The sequence below is a fragment of the Pleurodeles waltl genome, chromosome 2_2 (genome assembly GCF_031143425.1).
Source record: "Pleurodeles waltl isolate 20211129_DDA chromosome 2_2, aPleWal1.hap1.20221129, whole genome shotgun sequence".
In the NCBI taxonomy this organism is placed as follows: domain Eukaryota; kingdom Metazoa; phylum Chordata; class Amphibia; order Caudata; family Salamandridae; genus Pleurodeles; species Pleurodeles waltl.
In genome coordinates this window covers 768,109,075-768,129,544 of record NC_090439.1, presented here as the reverse complement: position 1 = coordinate 768,129,544, position 20,470 = coordinate 768,109,075, and positions in this window count along the sequence as shown.

Genomic DNA, 20,470 nt, shown 5'->3' with positions numbered 1-20,470 from the left:
AGGTTTTCTGAAAACAATGAGGGCCTTTCCATGCAAGGCATTATGAATAACACAGAGATTTGAATCTGACCCTGTCCACTACTGGTAAGCAATGAAGATCCCTTAATTCCTTGGTGACAGAACAACATTTTGGCACTTTCAAGAGCAACCGGGCTGCGTTGTTTTGCAGATATTGTAGTTTGGCTAGGGGAACTTTAAGTTTTTCCTATGTACATGGTGTTTTTCAGTCACCTAATGATATGGAAGCAGGGAGCGACAATGTGACTGATTTGTTCAGACGAATTAAGCTGATCATGAAAGTCAGCTTGTAGATTATTTAGTTTTGTGATAGGAGTGGATATTGGACTGAAATCTGTTGGCAATCATGCGGGGTTCCAGAAATCTGTGTTTTTGTCAAAGAGAATCACTTCAGTTTTCTCAGTGTTTAGTTTTAGAAAACAATTCTGCATCCAGATGGACATGTAGGTTAAGTCGTGGTTGAGATTTAACGCTATGGCACTATCATCTACTGGGATCAAGACAATAATTTGTGTATCATCGGCCCATGAAATAGCTGATAAGCCAAAGGATTGGATGAGTTCTATAAGTGCAGTAATATAAATATTAAACAATGTGGGGGACTGGGAGAACCCCTGTGGCACCCCACAAGAGAGGGAAAAGAAACTGGATTAAAAAACCTTTTAGTTTTACAGTTTGTAATGTGTTTGTTAGAAAGGAATGGAGGAGTGGATACCGACCCTCTCATTCCAGCTGACAAGTACCTCATGGTTAACAGTATCAAATGCGGCTGAGAGGTCTAAAAGGATCAGCACCGCTCTCCCCCCTCATCCACAATCTTCAGAATTTCCTCTGAGGCTGCTACTAGGGCAGATTCGGTAGAGTGATGGCCTCTAAAACCATGTTGGGAATCTCACTGGCATTCAGAAAGGCTGTGAGTCATTTATTCACTGCCTTTTCAAGGATTTTGGCTGGTAAAGGCAGACGAGAGATAGGACAGTAGTTTTTGATCAAGTTTTTTTTTCTTCCAATATGAGTAGGACCAAAGCCTGCTTCCAGGCAGTCGGATAGTGTCTTACCCTCCGGATCTGATTCAAACGTTTTATAAGATGGGCCACAATTAAATCAGGCACCACATGTAGAATGGATGGTAGACAGGGGTTGAATGGGGTTCCAGGCTTCGTGGTGGCAATTAGATTGGAAACATTATCCTCTGAAAGAGAATCTGGCTTAGTGTGGGAAAGATCACTGGTGTCTGCACTGGAGGTGAGAACTAGATCTACTATGACTGAGTGGTGCTGATCCTTTTACACCTCTCAGCCGCATTTGATACTGTTAACCATGATGAACTAGATCTACTATGAATTTAGTGGTAGGACTCATTGCAAATTTATCAGAAATGCAATTTATTTTGCTTTGAATGAAATCGGCTGCATTGTTTAAAATTTTTTATCACTTCTATGAGAAGGGCTCTGTTTGAAATGAGTAAGAGCAGTAATCATTTTAAACAACTTGGATGAAGAGTTTTTTGCAGTTCTAATTTCAGCGGAGAAAAACTGGGCTTTAGCGGCAGTGACCCAGGTATTATACTCTTTGCAGATTGCAGAGTAATTGGCATTTGCAACTAGATCATAATCCCTTCTCCATATATGTTCAGCAGCCCTACATTTTTATTTGAGGGTCCAAGGTGCAAAAGGTTGCTTCCTATACGTTGTGATAATTTTTTTGGGTGCGAGCTGAGTCAAAGTTGTGTCAGTCCAGTGGGTGAAGTTCATAGTAGCGGTGTCTGTGTTGAGATCGAGTGAAGGACTGTCCTTACTCAATGTAGCCTCCAGATTTATTAAGAAGCCAAGCCGGTTGATGGCGATAAATCAAATGATAGTATATGTGATGTGTCGGTTGATGATGTCTCAAATGATTTAAGGATTGTAAATCTATTCTCCAGAGTTCTCACCAAGGAAGAAACACTGTTTTTAAGCAAAGGTCTAAGTTTTTTGTCCAAACAATAAATGTGACCTTGTAGATGTGCATGTGGATTTATTTAAATTTGTAAGAAATCTAAAATTAAATAAATATTTCAAAGAGCATCCAATGAAATGTGATCTTTCATTGGATGTTTTACATCCATCCAAATTCTCAATTGCAGATTTAAAGGATATACATACCATTGCCACAACAGATGACACTGAGGATGTAGGAGATCTAATACATCTAGCTAGTGATCTTGAAATACAAGACGACATGGGAACACATAGTTGTCTTAAACCTCCATCTAAATTTATGCCATCAAGTACACAAGATAATGTGATTGATGAGTTCTATCGTAGGGTGACTCAAGATTTATTTAAAATTGAAGATTCATACCGTAATAGGACATGTTTACATAAATTTAATTTGACAATAAGAGAGAAGGCAATTTTGAATACCTTAAAAAATGACTCAAATTTGGTGATACGTGAGGCAGATAGGGTTGGAAGCATTGTACTTATGAATAAGAATGATTATGTAAAAATAATTGAAAGACAACTACAAGATGAAACTTGTTATGGGAAATTGAAAAACAATCCTATAATTGGCATACAGCATCAGATTAATGCCAACCTTTTGGACTGGCATGAATGTCTATTAACGGACAATGAATATATAAATATTTAAGGGTATGTCATCCTAGATTCCCTTGCATATACATAATTCCAAAAATTCATAAACCAGAGATGTTTCCACCTGGAAGACCCATTATTTCCAGCAATGGGTCCCCCACATAACAAATGGCTGAATATGAAGACAGTTTTTTACAACCTATTGTTAAGAACTTGCCCTCTTATGTAAGGGATAGCAAGGACTTACTCAATGAACTAGAGGATTTCTCATGGGATAGTACTGATCTCACTTTTGTAGCTATGGATGTTGAAAGCTTATACACATGCATACAAATGGAATGTGGACTTGAAACACTAACATTTTAACTCTATAAACGTAGATGTTGCTAGATATGGCTAAAATGATTCTCACAAAGAATGCCTTTCTTCACAATGGGACATGGTATTTACAGAAACAAGGAACTGCGATGGGCTCCAGGTTTGCTCCCTCTTAAGCAAACCTTTTCATGGGTTTGTGTGAGGTGGAGCATGCCTGGGGTCCCAAAGCACATGAATGGATAAATGATATTATCTTCTATGGACGTTACATAGACAATATTCAAATAATATGGAATGGCAGCATAACTGATATTTTGACCTATTCCTTTTTAAATAAGAATAGATTTAATGTAAAGCTCACCCTAAAATATGACAAACAAAAGATTGAATTTTTGGATTTATATCTATATATACACAGGACAATGTCATCAATAGTGACATTTTTTTTTTAAAACACTGCCTGTAATAGCGTACTCCATGCTACGAGTCCTCATCCTGAAAAGACCATTGAATCAATACCTTATCGTGAAATGGTAAGAGCCAGATGGAATTGCAGTCAGGATTAAGATTATGAAAAGAGGCTGTTAGCAACCGAATGTGATTTCCAGAATAGGGGATATGATGTTGAGATTCTTAAAAAGGCTAAAACTAAAGTCGGAATATTGGATAGAAAATTTACTCTGAGAGAAGATTGTGAAAAAAGAAAAATAAGGAAATAAAAACGAAGAGGTTCTTTTTATTAATAAATACAACAAATACAGCAATCATATCTACAATGTGTTAAGGAAAATTAGCACATTTCAAATTCCACCATATTGTTGGAAGGAATATTACCAATGAAGCCTAAAATGGTTTATCGCAAGGACAAAACTTAAAAAAATATACTATGCCCTAGCTATGTTACGAGCAATCTCAATCAAATAAATATAGGAACATGGCTGCTAGATAAACCCGAAGGCTTTTTCACTTGTGGAGGGTACTCTATATGCCAAATTGGAGTCAATAAAAAAAAGACGTTGCCAGCGTGCCCGGTCCTTAATAAGTACACTTATAAGGGAACGCGTATAGGTTGATGAATCTTTTGATTTGCATGGAGTATCCTACTACGGTGTAACCAATGTTCATCAATAATCAATATACAAGTCAATAACCATTGAACAAAACACTAATCAGCCGTTAATAACATCACACCATGACCTTCAGTCATGAATAACCACAACTCAATATACGTTTTATCAATTTTATTTCCCTATTAATTACAATACTAAGTCATTAAATTAATTTAAATTTTGTTCATAGCAAATCCGTATTAATTCATTAGAATGTGCCAAAAACATAATCTAATCAAAACTTGCATCAGAGTATATTGCAAAGCAATAGCATAAGTCACTAATTGAATCAGGAATGAATAAGTCAACATGAATAGTAAAGTTCAGCAAATCAGTTTGTCAATCGATTGTCTCCATGTTTGTCAATGACATAAGGTAGGAACCTCACCTAACCCAGATTAGCATCTGCATGTGGGACTTCTTGCGAAAATAGTTTTAGAACATAAATTTGGAAAACATCTAGCTAAGAGGAACAAAAAAAAAACCTATGATAACAGAGCAGTTGGTACCTAGAAAGAAAAGGCACAAAAGTTAATTCAGTCACATCGTCATAGCTACCTATCCATGATATGGATCGGCAACAAAGTCAGTCTTCGTGTCATCAATCGATTAGCATCTCATCAGGCTCTCAAGAGCATGAGCCCAATGACAATCTCGAAGCTCTTCGAAACATCCACGCCTAACCTCTAACATCTGAAGTTTTCTCCTTTTGTCATGACATTATAGCAAAGTCACCCAGACTATCCCCCAATTCCTAATTGGTCAAATAATCACCAGTTATGACTCTATCCAATAATCTTAATATTCCAAATCTATGAAGTCTAATATTGCACAGTTCTCATGGTGTCGATTAGTTCACTGTACGATGTTCTCATCATCCGGCTCGTCAGGTATCGAAAATGTTGTATCTTCTTCTCCAGTCAGTGTCTCCATTGTTCGAGTCCTGGGAAAGTACATCCCGTCTGCTTTACATTGGGTTAGATACAAACTTTAATTCCGTTATCTCCTTTTCGTCGGTTCATCGCAGAGAATTTTAACTCAGCAGATTTTATTAAACAACGAGCGGTTCATGGTCACTTCAGCACATTAGCTTCTCTACATTGCGTTAATAATTCATCTTCTGTATGAGGCCTGGCAACTAGGCCACAACTTCGGCTAAGTTATCTCTATAATATAACGCAAAACATATTATATATCTCAATATGGCATTCTGCCACATTATTCAATATATTTTTGTATATTTCATACATGTTATTCATTTTATTAGTACATTTGTTAATCTTGGTGATCACTCTCCGAGGTCACATTTTCAAACATGTACATAATTTTTCTACATTAATTACTCAAACTACTTAAACATTTATTAATAATTTCTAATTAGTGTATCTGAGTTATCAGTCCCTCCTCTGATGACTAAATAAGTCATCACACTATTTTCACTCTTAACAGTTTCACAATTCCGTCTCTTCAGCATTTTGCCTTCTCCTCAAATCTTCCCTATAAATTCTTTCTCTATTTTGTTCTTCCCTCCTCTGATTATTTTTAGACCTTTTCAATGTAATCTTTTGACACAATTTGCATGAACCCCATAATCCTAATATACAAGCAATCACAATTAATATTCCCTGTATAATTTTAATAATATCCTATTCCAAATAATACTAAGCCAATTTCCCACTGAAGCAAATCCCTTGCCAACCTTTTCCCGAACACCTGGTTCCTTCAAATCCTTTAAATGCTTACTTGAGTTAGTCAGGTTAGTGAGTAAGTCTCTTATCTCCTTACTGCTATCTGGTATGTAAGAACATTAATCATTTTACAGACCCCCGCCGTCCTTCTCTAGAAGGATGTCTAAAGCAAGGGGATTTTGAAGCGTCATAGCTCTATCCGCAGCTCATTCTCTATCTATCAGGAGTATTGCCCCTGTAAAATTTGTCAACATGTTATCCACAATAGTAGACAACTTCCGTATCTTGATTGAGTTCAGGATGACTCCCAATGAAGGAATCACTGCACCAAATATATCTCCCACAGTAGCAGAAGATTATTCCCTCCTCTGTCGCTTATGATGTCATTCAGTCAATTTTGGAAACCCCTTTAAATCATCTATCTGATAAATCTTTGGGAAAACTATCCCCAAATAACATGTCCCATACCATCCTCTTGGAAGACGGTAATAAGCATTAAGTCCACAAATATAATAGATACCAGTAATCACAGGGTCCTGACTATTCAACATAAAAGTCCATTTACCTGAAACAAAAACACATGCCTACATTCACTCGTTCCCACAAATAAAGTGTCAGTGCGTGATTTTGGCCTATATATACAAAGCTTCCCCACATGTAATGCATCTAAGGCTAATTTCCCTTGAGTTTTAATTACAGTATAAACATAATCATTCTATTAAGTCCTTTTTCTCTAAGCTTTTTTCTAATTTCTCCTTTAGTGTCTTTCTGCTGTCATCAGTATGCTCTATAAAGCTTTTCTCTAAAGGTGTAAGCAAACATGTGAGGTGATTTCTTTGTGCGTAAGCAGTTCCAAATGTTAGGGTAAGGCTCAAAGAATCCTCTAACTAATACTATATCATGATCCTTAGCTACTCTACTCAAATACCTAATAACAGGAACAAACAAAAACACCAAGACGTATGTTAGAATAAAAAATATTGTATATACTCTTGATTATAGAACCTTGTTAGTAGAAGACTACAACTTATTCCATAGGTTAATGGAAGACTGTGGTACATAACTCCTTCCTCTACTGATGAAGGATATATATATTTTTTTTTTACTCAAAAGACAATCCCTTACATCCACCGTCTCAACATATTCACTCAACAAACGATAGAAGACATTAGAAGAAAGCTTTCATTGAGCATTAGTATAGTCATGCAATTACTTCTCATCTAACAAACTATCTTCCGACAGGCTCTTGTTCAATTTTAGGGTTCAATTTTAGGCTCTCTTGGTTCTTTTTCTGTCTCAGGTGCGATAACCTGTTTCACTGTTGTTGGTGCTCTTAACAACACTTCTTCATGATCCAGTGGACATGCCACTTTCTTTGTATGACTCGTGTGAATCGAGTTCCGGAGTCCTGCACACTTCACAGCTGTCCCAGTAGTTAGGATCACATGGTAAGGCCCTCTCCAGCGTGGCTCTAAACATGTCTTGTGAACATGTTTTCGGACAACAACCCAGTCGTCGGCTCTCAGATTGTGCCCTGGATCGTGGATGGGTGGTAGGGTAGTGGCCTCCATCTGCTGAGAGAAAGAGCAAACCACATCAGCTAGACCCTTGCAGTAATCCAACACCATATCATCTGTAATATTTACAAGTGCATTGGCTGGAACTCCTGGTAATCTCATTGCCCTGCCCATGAGTATCTCGTGGGGCGACAGCCCTGTCTTCCTGTGAGGTGTATTTCTCATCACCATCAACACCAAAGGTAATGCATCGGGCCATTTCAGATTTGTAGCTGCACACATCTTAGCAATTCTTGATTTCAATGTACCATTCATCTGTTCCACTAGTCCTGATGCTTCAGGGCGATAGTTACAATGCAACTTCTGTTCAAGGTTTAGTGCTGCACTTAAGAGTTTAATCACCTCATTGTTGAAGTGATTGGAAACCCGAAAGTGTTATCAACTCCCCAAGCAACAACTTTGCTACTGTGAGACTGTCATTTCTTCTTGTGGGGTATGCGTCAATCCAGTGACTAAAAATGCACACAATCACCAACACATACTTCAAACCTCCACACGCAGGCATCTCAATGAAATCCAATTGCATTCTGCTGAATGGACCTCCTGCCCTTCCAATGTGGCTCAAATTCACCACTGTTCCTTTTCCCACATTTAGTTGTTGACAGATAATACAGCGATGACATACTGCTTCTGCTGCCTGTCTAAACTTAGGATTGAACCAGTCAATTTTAAACAGACGCACCATGGCATCCCTTCCAATGTGTGCCTGACCATGGTAATACCCGGCCATTGGTGACAATAAACTATTTGGCAGGACCATCTCAGAAACCCATATCTCATCAGGCCTTTGAACACATTTTAGTTTGGACCAAAGTCATTTCTCTTTTTGGTCAACATTATTTTGCAATGTTTTCAACTCTTCTAAAGTATTGATCACCCTCAGTGCAAAACTTGTACATGTATTATCTTCTTCTGCCATCAGTTCCCACTTGACTTTGAATGAAATACAGTTCAATAAGCAAAACCTTGCGACTTGATCCGCATATCCTTTTCCCAGTGACACGTAATCCTGTGTTTTTAGATGTGCACTGAATTTTACCAAGGCAATTTCTTCAGGTAGCTGTATTGCATACAGCAACTCTTTTATTCTGTTGTCATTTCTTACTGGTGTACCAGTAGAGGTTAGGAAACCTCTTTGCGACCACAGCTGACCAAAATCATGGACAATTCGAAATCCATATTGGCTATCTGTGTAGATGGTAACTCTGAATCTTGCAGATACATGGGACGCTCTAGTAGGCACTACCAACTCTGCTACTTGTGCAGAATATACACCTCAAAGCCAAGAAGCTTCTAAAGTACCTGTAATTGTGCACACAGCATATCCTGCTCTCAATGTTCCTGTACCATCACTGAGACATAAGCCACCAACAAAGACAATTTGGTCATTTTCTTCCAATCCTGTATCTCTGATATCAGGTCTGGGTTTCCTGCACAACTCAGTTACCTCTAGAAAATCATGCTCAATGTCTTCTTCCTTTTCAATCTCAACAGTGCCACTTGGAAGTAGTGTTGCTGGGTTCAGCACTGTACATCTTTTCAATATTACATTTGTAGCACCTAGAATTCTTGTCTCATACATTGTCAGTCTGGCATCAGTCAAATACTGTGTTTTTGTCCCTGTCAGCAAGATCTCAACAGATTGAGGTACCATTACCGTCAGAGGGTATCCCATCACTACTCCCTCACACTGTGTAAGGCTTTGACCAACTGCGGCAACCTCACCCAAACAACCCGGTAAGGCTGCTGCAACTGGGTCCAAGGTAGCTGAAAAATAGGCTACTGGGCCATAAGCACCTCCATGGACCTGTGTCAAGACAGACAAAGAACAGGCATCACGTTCATGACAAAACAATGTGAATGGCTTCATGTAATCAGGCATTCCCAACGTTGGAGCCCTGCACAATCTCTCTCTCAACTCAGTGAACGCTTTCATCTGATCCTGATCTAAAGTAATGGGATCTGTAACATCCTTATGTGTCAACTGCTGTAACGGTTTGGCAATCTCAGCAAAATTTGGAATCCATTGACAACAATAACCTACCATTCCTAGAAACATCCTGACATCTCTCTGGGACTTCTCTGCAATATCATTGTGATCCTTTCTCTGGAAATTCTCCTTGACCCTTTCTCAATTTGGTGTCCCAGGTATTTTACTGACCTCTGACAATATTGCAATTTCAAAAGAGACACTTTATGTCTGAATTTTTCCAAATGATTTAACAGGGCAATCGAGTCGTATTTACACTTGTCCCTTGTTTTTGATGCAATCAATAAGTCATCAATGTACTGCACCAAAGTCGATTGGTATGGCAATTCCAATGACTCCAGATTCTTTTTTTAAATCTGATTGAACAGAGGCGTATACCCTTGAGGAAGCCTGCACCAGCTGTAGATTCTGTCTAGGAATTTGAAACTAAAAAGAAACTGACAATCCTCATGAAGAGGCACAGAAAAGAAAGCTTGTGACAAATCAACCACTGTGAACCATTCTGCATCGCATGGAATCTGAAACAATATTACAGCTGGGTTTGGCACCACATGGCAACACTTGACCACCATGTTATTCACTTTTCACAAGTTTTGCACAATTCGTACTTTCCCACAAGGTTTCTTCAAGCCCATTATCGATGAATTACATGGACTGCCCAACACTTCCTTCAAAACCCCTTGTTTCAGGAAATCTCCAATTATCTGCGCCACTTTCATCAGAACATCTTGTGCCATGTTATACTGTGGAAGCTGCGGAAACACTAGTTTCGGCTTCAAGGTGGTCTTAATCGGCTCCACTTCCTTGATCAAACCCATTTCTTTACCTGTCAGGTCCCACACATTTTCTTTCACTGGTCCCTGCAAATCTGCATGTAATTCTTTCACAGTAAACATCGGGAAAAACTCAATCAACAGATACTCTTCATTAGTGGTTTCATTTTCAGTAGTTTGTTCTTCCTCGTCCTCACTATTCATTTGAACCTCTATTCCGGCAGTCGAACGATTAATCGAACATCTGGTCTTGCACAACAAGTCCCTTCCAGTAGGGATACTGGACTTGAGTCACAGACTACAAACTTATGCAGTCCATGAAAGTTGCCAATCTCAACCTGTACTGGATCTGTGATCGGATTATCAACTGTCTGTTCACTACCCCCACAACCTGAACTGTTCTGTCTGAAAGAGGTAAGGTTGGAACTTCTGCACTTCTCACTGAAGAACGTGTACCTCCTGTGTCCACTAGAAATGAGACCCTATGACCTCTCACAAAGGGTCTTCTCTGATCTACCTCTAGGGACACTGCAAGCATGCATGGCTCCTCATCCGAACTATCACACATCCATCCGTCCTTTATTTCATTCTCACTACGTAATGGGAATTGGTGCACTGTGTCACTACTTCTGTATTGCCTCTGACCTGTGACCTGCTGAGCAAGCATCATCTGTTGCTGTTCCATCGGGGCTTGAGGTATCTGCATTTGCTTTCTAAGTACCATAGGAACCTGCTGCTGCATTGGCTGCATTTGTTTCATTTGTGCACGAGGTATTTGCATCTGCTGCATGGGTTGAAAATTCTGCACTTGGTTCATGTTACTCTGGAAATTCAGATTAAGTCCTCTCATCCTTGGAACTTCTACAGTTTGAAATATATTGACATCACCACTTTGCTGAACAACACCATCCTGCACCATCATCGGACACTCCTGCTTCCAGTGTCCCACGTTTCCACAAAGATGACACAGCAACATCTTTTTCATCCCTTGCACATCATTTTGAACCACTACCGTATTCAAATCTGGACCACAATTCATATTAGCTCCACAACATCTCTACCTCTCACAAAGTTGAAGCATAACAGTTCCCTGCTGCAGTGGTATCTGCTGAACAAAAGCTCCCTGCACTCCTGTTTGTGCTGCCTTAATCTGCATCACCATCACTTTTTTTTTCAACTTCTTCTGTTTTAACTCAATTTCATCACTACAGTATTTTGTATACTGCAACGCCTCATCAATCGGCTTTGCTTGCCAACAAATCAAATTACTCTTAATCATCTGACCTATTTCAGATCTCAATCCTTCCACAAACCTGAACACAAAGTGTAGCATGTCTTTCGGCTCAATCGCTTCCTTGCCACTGTACTCCTTGAACACTTTTAACAACCTCTCATAGTACGCATGTTTTGACTCTTACCTCCTGCACTGTCCTGTCAATTCTCTGCAAATCAATATTTTTAGGCAAGATTCTCGTCTTCAGGAATTCAATCACCTTATAATAATGTTTCATCACTTCGGGTGATGGTGCACCTGTAACTCTATCTCTTTCTGGTTCACTCGTTGGCCAATTCACTGCTCTCTTGCATTCAACCCACAAATCAGCTGGCACTACTATCTCCAACAGAGTATTCAGGTATTCCCACATACATTTCGAAAGCTTCACAAATCTATCGGTCTGCTGATACCATTCAACCAGTTTCTCCCTCAGCTTTGGATAATCATTTGTGAATGACAGAATATCACTTCTGTGCCAAGGAAGAAGAACAAACTGCCCTCCTGGAATTTCCCTCATTGGTAAAAGTTTTACTGGATACCTTTCTTTCTGAACACATTCAGACCCTTCTTGTGAATCTCATTTCCATTTGTCCTTCTTCTTTGCCCATCTACCTTTCCACTTTTCTAATGCTCCTCAAATCTGAGCACTCTGCAATAGTTCTTTAAGATGCGCTTTCATCCCAGCTGACCTCTTGTGTTCGAAATCTTTTGCCTCAAAATGTAATCTATAACATCATTTCAAATGCTTCAGTTTCTCAATTTCTGTGTCATGCTTCTCTGCCACGTCTGCCAATTTCTGATGTATCTTGCCCACTTCTCTCGTAATTCTCAGACAAAAATATCTCAGCTCTTTTTCGGTATAGGATTCTATCCTATTCACTCCGTTTGATCCCTCAAACAGTTCAGTCATTTCTGTAGCCACCCTTACACGATCAATTTGCTGTTCACCCTTGGATGTGTTTCGTGGGGTATTTAAACTATCTAACCACTCATTTAACTGCTGTGCTGTTAGTCTCTGTAATGAAACATAACTTGCGTTTGGTAGCGGCACCTGTTGTACCACTGCACCTGGAGTTTGCGATGTCAAAAGCTTCAAGCTCTGACTTACACTCTGGCCATTTACAGCATCTGGAAGCACAACAAGGGGACTAGGGCCCATTAATGGCCTAGATCCATCAAAGGTCTGACACATAGATAAAACCTCCTGCATATGCTCTCTCAGCCCCCTCCTCACGAGGCTTTGTGACATGTTTCCCTGTTCTCCTGTAATTGGCTTTTTCTGCGCAGATAATGGTACCGCTGGATCAACAGTAATTGGCTGCAATATTGCATCTGGTGCTGCTCTGACACCCGCATTTTGTGGAAGGGTTACTCCCATGCTCTCATTCATCACTGGTGTTATATCTGACTGTGTCCCTGTCATTGGTGTGAACTTCTGCAAACCCTGTGGCTGTGCCTGAGGCATCAACACTGGAGTCAGCTCAGTCTGAACTAACACCGGCCTCAGAACCGCCCGAATCGGTATCTCTGGATAATTCCTCTGCACTGGTGGTGGGTGCATCTGTGCTTGGACCACTGATGTAGTCACTGCATTAGGAGAACCTGTCCCTTATCTGCTTGCACTGGTCCTGCTGTCCCTGACACTTAAGCTGGGGCAGTTGGAGCAGTACTAGTACTTGGACCCCCCTCATGCACCTCATATGGTGGAGGTCGGTCTCTCAATACCTGAGTAATAAGATCCTCAACATCTGAATCTTCCTCTTCTATGTAGGTCTTTTTCTTCTCCTTACTCCCTGATGAACTCATCACTCTTGCTAGTTTCCTCATTCCCTTCCGACTCATATTCCTCTGTGATAGCAGGAAACAACTTAACATCCACTTCTTCTGTTCCCAATCCCATCTTGCCTCTGCAAGAGACTTCTCTACCTTCCTTATTCTTCCCTGGAATTTGATTTCTTGCTGCTGTCTCGCTATGAGCTCCCAAACCGCTAATGCCTCAAACTGTTCTGGTCTCAGAAGAGGCTTTGTCTCATACAATGTCATCCGCAACTGATCCAAAATTCTCACATTAAACATTCCATGCTCTGGAAACGCTAAAGCTCCCTGTTTCTCTGTCAATTTGCTCCACTGCTTTAACCAAAGACATGGCGTAACACCTTGCTCCTCCATCACAATATCAGCCAGAGAATTTTCTGGTGGGGTAGGCTCTCCTACTGTCGCCTTAATGTATGTATCACCCTCCATGGCACTGTTAAACGCCATGAAAATCTTCATCTTTCTCTGTTGTATTTATTCGATTCAATAAGGAAATGACTTTTACTCCTAAGATTCCCTTCACCCGCTTTTCTCAACCAATTGTCTCTCACAGACAGCTGCCAATCTGCTTGTGACTCTTCTTACTAACCAATCTATCCCAGCGCGGCTCACTCTGACATCACACTTACACACTGCGACTGACAAAGTCTTGCGGCTCGTCCTCGTACTCTCTGGCTCACATAAGCTAATGCAATTATTGCAAGCACTAACCAAAAACCAATAATCAAAAATAAACCTGTTGGTTTACAACAGGAAGGTACACAATCGCTTCAGAGACCTTACGGATTTTCACTGATGGCCCTTTCGCTCATGCAGCTATTCCTCTTTCTCAGTCTCCCACCTTCACAAGCAAAACTCAACCCACAAATTTTACTCTCAACTGATCAATGGGTCTGTCCTGATGCACATAGGACTCACCAAATTTCAGTCGAAATTTTCTCTTATTCTCTTGTCACACACACACACCAACTTGTTGACCACACCCGATCAACCTACTAAACCAGACAGATTACAACATATAACCAAGTGTCTCCTATACTTGTCAATATACTCCGGAGTTTTAGACCACGCAGGGTCCGTACAACACCAGCAACCACGTGGATAATTTTTTAGCACAAAGCACCACACACATATGAAGTTCAACGTCTTCCCTACTCTCATACTGTGGAGTACGCACACTCCTACTAAACCTCAACTGGAGTACACAGACTCTCTACTTCCCTCACATACGTCACAATTCACCTGCGATTTGCATAAGCCTTTGCAAGCGCAATCTACCGCTTTCACACTATCACTAAAATGCCAAGAACATACCCACTTCTACTTGCAGGATCCAGGATCTGGGAAAGTCCGTTCTGGGCTTAAGGGGACATCATTCTTGCTACAATTGCTATTTCAGAAAACAAAATTTATATCTAAAAAAATTACTAACCCTTATTCAAACTACCACCATAACCATTGGTCACCAGATAACTAGTTCTCCAAAGAAACTAACCATCCTCTGCTACCAAAAACTGCCAGCGCGCCCGGTCCTTAATAAGTACACTTATAAGGAGATGAGTACAAGTCGATGAATCTTTTGATTCGCTTGGAATATCTTAATACGGTGTAACCAATGTTCATCAATATACAAATCAAAAACCATTGAACAAAACACTAATCAGCAGGTAATAACATCACACCATGACCTTCAGTCATGAATAACCACAACTCAACATACTTTTTATCAATTTTATTTCTCTATTAATTACAATACTAAGTCATGAAATTAATTCAAACTTTATTCATAGCAAATCCGTATTAATTCATTAAAAGGCACCAAAAACATAATCTAATCAAAACTTGCATTAGAATACATTCCAAAGCAGTAGCATAAGTCACTAATTGAATCAGGAATGAGTAAGTCAACATGAATAGTAAAGTTCAGCAAATCAGTTTGTCAATCGATTGTCTCCACGTTTGTCAATGACTTAAGGTAGGAACCTCACCTAACCCAGATTAGCATCTGCATGTGGGACTTCATGCGAAAATAGTTTTAGAACATAAATTTGGAAAACATCTAGCTAAGAGGAAAAAAAAAAAAAACTTATGAAAACAGTGCAGTTGGTACCTACAAACAAAAGGCACAAAAGTTAATTCATTCACTTCGTCATAGCTACCTATCCACGATATGGATCAGCAACAAAGTCAGTCTTCATCTGCAGGTCATCAATCGATCAGCATCTCATCAGGCTCTCAAGAGCATGAGCCCAATGACAGAATCTCGAAGCTCTTCGAAACATCCAAGCCTAACCTCTAACATCTGAAGTTTTCTCCTTTTGTCATGACATTATATCAAAGTCGCCAAGACTATCCCCCAATTCCCAATTGGTCAAATAATCACCAGTTATGACTCTATCCAATAATCTTAATTTTCTATATCTATGAAGTCTAATATTGCACAGTTCTCAAGGTGTCGACTGGTTCACTGTACGATGTTCTCATCATCCGGCTCGTCAGGTATCGAAAATGTTGCATCTTCTTCTCCAGTCAGTTTCTCCATTGTTCGAGTCCTGGGAAAGTACATCCTGTCTGCTTTACATTGGGTTAGATACAAACTTTAATTCCATCATCTCCTGTTCGTCGGTTCATCGCAGAGAATTTTAACTAAGCAGATTTTATTAAACAACAAGCAGTTTATGGTCAGTTCAGCACATTAGCTTCTCTACCTTGCGTTAATAATTCAGCTTCTGCATGAGGCCTGGCAACTAGGCCACAACTTCGGCTAAGTTAGCTCTATAATATAATGCAAAACATATGTTATATATCTCAATATGACATACTTCTACATTAGTCAATATATTTTTCTTTATTTCATACATGTTATTAATTTTATTAGTACATTTGTGAATCTTGGTGATCGCTTTCTGAGGGCACATTTTTAAAATGTGTACATTATTTTTCTACATGAATTACTCAAACTACTTAAACATTTATTAATAATTTCTAATTAGTGTATCTGCGTTATCACGTTCAAATATAATACTCAAATTGAACGTACTGTTGAATCATTTATTATTTGCAATACCACTTATGTTGTATATGTTGTAGGATGTGCATGTGGAAAACTCTATGTAGACAGTAGGGCCCGGAGCTTAAAAATAAGGATACATTTTTATGCTAAATATGCTAGGGCCATAAAAAATGGTTATGAAAGATACCCTGTGGCTACACACATGCGTTTGACCCATCCTACTAACACAAATTTGGTTTCACAGTCTGGAACATGTGACATCATGAAAGAGTAGGAGATAGGGAGCTTGTGCTTAGGCAAGCCGAAACCTAGTGAATGGATATGTCATCTACGAACAGTACATGAGGGTTTGAACTTCAATGAGTTTCATAATTTTTTAGGAACCTAATAAGATTGATTGCAGGTAGTGGATTTTGTAGAGATAATTCTCCTAATCAACCAAACAATATGTTTCCTCTAATTTCCCATTTCTGTTTCATATATACTATGTGTATATTAGAGATATACATCATTTACAATAGTTATATTATTGGAAGCAATTATACATATAAAATGTATATTGTCTTTAATACACATAGTCAGTTCAAAATGGCCACTAGTTTTCTGAATATAAAACTCAACGGTAAAAATGAAAATATGATATTGGCTTAACGTTGTGAATATATGAAATTCTTATAATTAGTGTTTTGAGCAATCAAACATAATCTATACAATCATAACGACAGAAATGCACACTCTCAACATACATTTTCATCACATTTTCAAAATGGCTGCTGCTATTTTTTTTTCGTTTTTCTGCAGCACTTGCAAACAATCAGGTGTTAGTTATTATTCTAGAGTATAAAAATATGTCAATAACCATAGGAATATTTTAAATGGCTGCCGTCAGGAGAGATGCCGCTGCAAGAATATCAGAAAACAGATGTTTGAGGTATGAGTTTGTGTTGGCTTAAATAGAGCTTACAGTGTTTTTAAGCTGTTTGTCAGACTTCTAAACACGAAATCACAACTGCTTATTTTGTAAAATCTTTGACTCAATTGTGTATACAGACACTTTATATATTGTTCTTATCGTACTGTAAACAGTTAAAGTCAGTTAAAGATATCTGTACGTCTCCAATATTCTTTTTGAGTCGGAAAACTAGTCAAAGATGGCCGCCTGTTTTCTTTTACGAATATGACATTCTTCCATGTTGCAAACAGAGATAATATTCAAAATTAGTTCTTTGAATAATTAAATACACTTCATATTCTCACAATAACTAAAGCTAACATTTAGCAGTAAACATTTTTAAGAAATTTCAAAATGGCTGCCTCAGTTTCTCTCGTTTCGCCGGGATGTTTGTTAAAAATTAGTCAAAGAGGGTCGTCCGTTTTTTTTTTCTTTTTCTTTCTTTTTTATCTTACACATACATTACAATAGTAACAATAAGAATATAATATCTTTTGTTTTGCTTGGATGCTTGTTAAAAATCTCAGGTGCTCACGATCACTTTAGGATATAAAACATGGATATAAATGTAGAGATAATTCTTAATGATTGCTGCAAAATAAGTTGCTGCTGTAAGAATAAGAGAAAATGAATACTTAAGGCAGATAGTCCGTGTAGATGAAAATAGAGTGGATAATGTTTTTAATTTTCTTACCAGGTTTATTTAAGGAAATGTGAAATTACAATTATGAGTTTATATGGTGTTATATAAAATCCATAGAATTAAACATTCACTTTGCCTCCTGTTCAGTGCTCTATAAACTAAAAATAATATAATATTTTGGTATGGTATGGCGAATGTCCAACATCAATAAACATGTTCATTTCCCTTCTTTTTTGAGGCTCCTAACAAATAAGTGGCTAAAAAATATCTGGTCGCCTATGAGATTTATTTTTAGACGACAATATTGTATGCAAAAATTGTTATTGTAAATATTTACATGTGTATGTATTTATATTTATGTTGTGTTTTTTGTATATTGGTAGCCCTGAAGAAGTCCTTATGGACGAAACGGGTTGGCTACCATGATCATTACAATTTGGATAAATATTTTTATGAAGAAATTGATCAATAAAAATAATTTTTTAATAAAGTTTGGCTTCACCAAGAAAGAAGTGTTGGAAATTTGTGCCATACAGTATTCTGAAAAAAGACTATGAATTATTCACAATAACACAGAACCCATATGAGTGCTGAGTCTCATGAAAACAATGATTTTCCAGGACTTTGTCCTGGTAATTTGAGGACTAGGAGGGCTGGTCTTTAAGGCTCAAGCACCACGTACTTGGATTAATTTTGAAATGTATATATCCACCTAGGTGGAAAGGTGTGGCATTTATAGCCTTGGTCTTTCTTCTCTTTTTTGAAGAAATTACTCAAGGTAGCCTTTCAGATTACCTATAGTCACCTTACACCAAGGGCAGATTGATTTAGGAACCCTAGAAGAGTTCAGGAATATGACAGAAAATAGAAACAGAATAGACAATTAAATAGAAGATTATTAAGATATATATAAAAACCATGGAAAATGTTAAATGCTTTGTAAATATGAAGGAATTTGAAACTGGATGCTACAAATTAATTTGCCACCTTCTCTTGATTTGTATGAGCAGAACAAAAAGTGGTGGCAATTGAAGCATTGATATATGCCCACAAACAGAGAGCATGCATTAAAGTAAAAATAGACAAAACGATATACTAACGAATAGCATATTGCTTTGACTTTTACAGATTAAACAACATATTTTAAACACTCCAACCTTTCAATTCAAATTTCCATTGTTCCATGTTCTTTTTGTGAATTTAGTAAAATATTGCATAATTTGTTTGACATATATGTTTCTGTATTTTTGTGAATTGTTTTTAGGTGCCACTCATAGAAATTACATAAGTGGGGGTATCTGGCTTTCTGTGGTGATTCAATGGGGGTCAAAAAAGACACAAGCTTGGGAACCCTGAGATATACCATTTTGTACCTCCTGTGTTATTCTAATTTAAGATATTATACACCAATCATACATGAAAATATGCAACTATGGAATGTGGATATGATTATGAATATGAAATGTGTATTTGGAATGCACAAAAAGTGTATCTTCTGTATTTCTTCATTTTGTGCTCAAACTTTAATGCAAAATAAACATCAATGTTTCCCTCATACCGACTAAAACTGAAGGATTTTGAAAGCATATAAATGAACATCTGAAACTACTAATATATTTCTTCACAACACAGACCTGTCCCAACATTTACATTTTTCACATACAAATCTACAAATCTGTTTTACCTCTGTGATCCATCTGGGCCCATATTATGTATAGTGTGCACTGTCCCTGTTTGCACCACGGCACACCTTTAACCAGGTGCACCTAGCATAGACAGAGACATTGCATCCTATAACTGCAAAAGCAATAAACACAGCGTAGCTGCAAACTTGTACTGCCCTGGATCAGATGCTTAGTTGAAAGACAAACTGTCTGTTTGAAGCAGCTGAAATGCCTGTCAATGTGCAAGAAGCACTCCGGCCTGCATTTGAAAGGAGTTGTAGAGATCTCCCCGGAGGCAGGTGTAGTCATGACTGCACCTGCCTGCAGGGGTATGCACACAGTAACTGACCTGCATGCAAGAAAATGTGTGGGCGGTACACCCTTCCCCTCAATCAGAGGAAATGCCTCTTTGCCTTGGTGTCTGCATCTGTAATATGGTGCGGGTGCAGAAGCAAAGTGTTTTCCCCCCACAACAGCATCCAAATGAGGGAATGCCCCTTCATGATTGCACTGTGCAAAATGTGCACCAAAGAGATTCATATACTATGAGGAGCGACACAATCATCTACTGCCTCTAACATAATAGTAGCCTGGGATGCAGGAAGTGGGCACTGATGTCTGTTGTGCTCCTGAAGCACTTGCTGTTATACAGCCCTTAATGTTCATTGGCATACATATTAGCGCACAGCCTGCTAATCAGTTGAAAATGTGAGCTACAGTGTATTTGTCTCTGTGGCATTTAATTCCGATCACAAACTATAGTTTGTGGACAGGTTTGAAGAATATTCCATGGAGTACATTTTGAAATAAACCACTTACCGGACCATTATCAAGTCTCAGATAATAACAGACACTTTTAAATTGACAGCATCTGACATGTAAGCAAACAACACAATATGGACCTATTGTGTTTCTTCAGTTACAAAAGGGAGACACGCACACATCCTTTAGGTGCAGACATGCTCTTTGATTAAAAAGAACTGAGTAAACAAATATAACATTGTGCATTTTGTACTACAAACACATGCATTGCTCTCGCGAATCTTCTTGTTTCA